The sequence below is a fragment of the Chrysochloris asiatica genome, unplaced genomic scaffold (genome assembly GCF_000296735.1).
Source record: "Chrysochloris asiatica unplaced genomic scaffold, ChrAsi1.0 scaffold00002, whole genome shotgun sequence".
Taxonomy (NCBI): domain Eukaryota; kingdom Metazoa; phylum Chordata; class Mammalia; order Afrosoricida; family Chrysochloridae; genus Chrysochloris; species Chrysochloris asiatica.
Genome location: NW_006408520.1, coordinates 8,939,604 through 8,942,148, shown reverse-complemented (window position 1 = coordinate 8,942,148; position 2,545 = coordinate 8,939,604).

Here is a 2,545-nt window from a genome sequence, read left to right as displayed (position 1 = left end):
TGGACAACATGAAGAGGAATAACTTAAGAATTATTGGCATTCCAGAACAGGAAGAATTACACAGGTCCATAGATGAAATAGTTGAATAACTGCTGGAAAAAAATTTCCCTAACATCCTAAAAAAAAAACCCACAAGATAAGCATTCAAGAAGCTCAATGGATCCCAGGAAGGACAGACCCCAAAAGAAAAATCACCAAGACATATAATAATCAAGCTCTCCAAAATCAAAGATAAGGAGAGAACCCTGACAGCACATAGGGAAAAAGAGAAGTGTTACGTACAAAGGAAAGCAAATCAGATTAAGTTTAGATCTCTCAGCAGAAACCATTCAGTCAAGAAGGCAATGGGGAGATATATATATAAAATACTGAAAGAAAAGTACTACCAACCAAGAATCATCTATCCAGCAAACTGTCTGTCAAAAAAAGCATTCCATGATAAACAATATAAGGGAGTTTTCCAAAGTCAACCCTGTGCTGAATAAAACCAGAAAATGAGTACTATGGATTGAGAAACAACAAGAACAGATAATAACCCGAGATTGACAAACATGGCAGCACCACCTGGAACTCAATTGACAAATGGAAGAGACGAGAACAGAATAAAACTATGAGAACAAATTTAGAGGATCTGGGATCAGTCTACGATCAAAGCAATTACAATGTGAAACAAGGTAAACACATAGGAATCAAGATCCAGGTGGTGAGAAGGTCAGGTAGATTACAGGATAAAATAGACTGTCTTAAATCAGGGAAAAGTAAACAGAATATAAAGTAATCTCAAAGGAAATTAATACTTCACAAGGTATCAAGAAAACGAAAATCCAAGAAGAACATGGAAACATTAAAACTATGAAGACACTGAAAAGAAAGAACACAAACAACACAAACTCAGCACAGGAAGACATGCAGAACAAAGAAACCAGCAGCACCACAACAAACAAACAAACATAATGACAGCAATTAATCCACATCCTGGTATGGCACTGTGGGTTAATGTGCCAGACTGCAAAGCCATTTGAACTGCAAGGTCGGTAGTTCAAGCTCACCAGCTGCTCTTTGGAAATCCTATACAGAGTTGCTATGGGTTGGAATCGACTCGATGGTACTTAACAACAACAATAGAAATTACACTGAATGTAAATGGATTAAATGCACCAGATAAGAGATGGAGAATGGCAGAAAGGATGGGAAAACAAGATCCTTCAATATGCTGTCTGCAAGAGACACACTTTACACACAAAGACAAAAACAGACTAAAAGTTAAAGGATGGAAAAAATATATTAAGCTAATTGCAATAAGAAATGAGCAGGAGTGGCAATACTGATAAAATAAACTTTGAGGCAAAACCCAGCATAATAGATAAAGATGGACATTATCTCATGATTAAAGGGACAATTGAACAAGATGACATAACCATAATAAATATCTATGCACCTAATGAAATAGCTCCAAAATATATAAAGCATACTCAGATTTGAAGAAACAAATAGACAAATATACAATAATATTGGGAAATTTTAATACACACTTTCAAAAAGGGATAGAACACCAGAAAGAAACTTGACAAAGACACAGAGGAACTAAACAACACAATGAGCCAACTGGACCACTTAGATATGTACAGAGCATTCAACCCAATGACAGCACAATACACATTTTTTTTTCCCCCAGTGCACATGGAGTTTTCTCCAGAATAGACCATGTATTAGGCTACAAAACAAGCCTCCATGAATTTACCAACATCAAAATATACTACAAAGCATCTTCTCAGACCACAATACTATAAAATTAGAAATCAATAATAGAAGACCACAGAGATAAAATCAAATACAAATAAATCTTATAATGGAAACTGAATAACACCATGCTGAAAAGTGGCTGGGTAATAGAAGAATAAAATGTGAATTCACAAAGTTCCTAGAGACAACACCAACTACCATATAAAAGGACACTGCTATTTTGAGAATTTCGCTGTGCACATGCAGATGTTGTTGTTGTTAAGTGCTGTTGAGTTGAGTTGGTTCTGACCCATAGAGACTCTGTATAGGGTTTCCGAGGAGCAGCTGGTGAGCTTGAACCACTGACCTTGCAGTTCAAACAGCTTTGCAGTGTGGCACATTAATCCAAAGTGCCACACCAGGGCTCCACCCGTGCAGGTACCTAACTGAAAAAATAGTGGCCAATCTTTTTTCCATTCATTTCTCAATAACTCCCTGTGCACCTCCATGGTGGTGACTAGAGAAGGAGCCTGAGCAAGTGCACACCCCCACCCACCACTGGCAGTTTCTATTGTGGATGCATACTGATGTGCACAGCAAAGGCTACAGGACAGAAGGCTTAGGTCTTATTTTTATTTTTGAGTGGTGTTTTTTGTCTCAACTTTAATATTGCTTAGGTTTTTGGTCTTTTTGGTCTTACTTTTTTCCTGAGGGTAGGAGCTTTCACTCCCTACATTACCGAAGAACAGACAGCACAGCTACAGTGGTAAAAACAGCTTGGTTCTGGTACAATGAAAGATACATAGATCAATGGAACAGACCC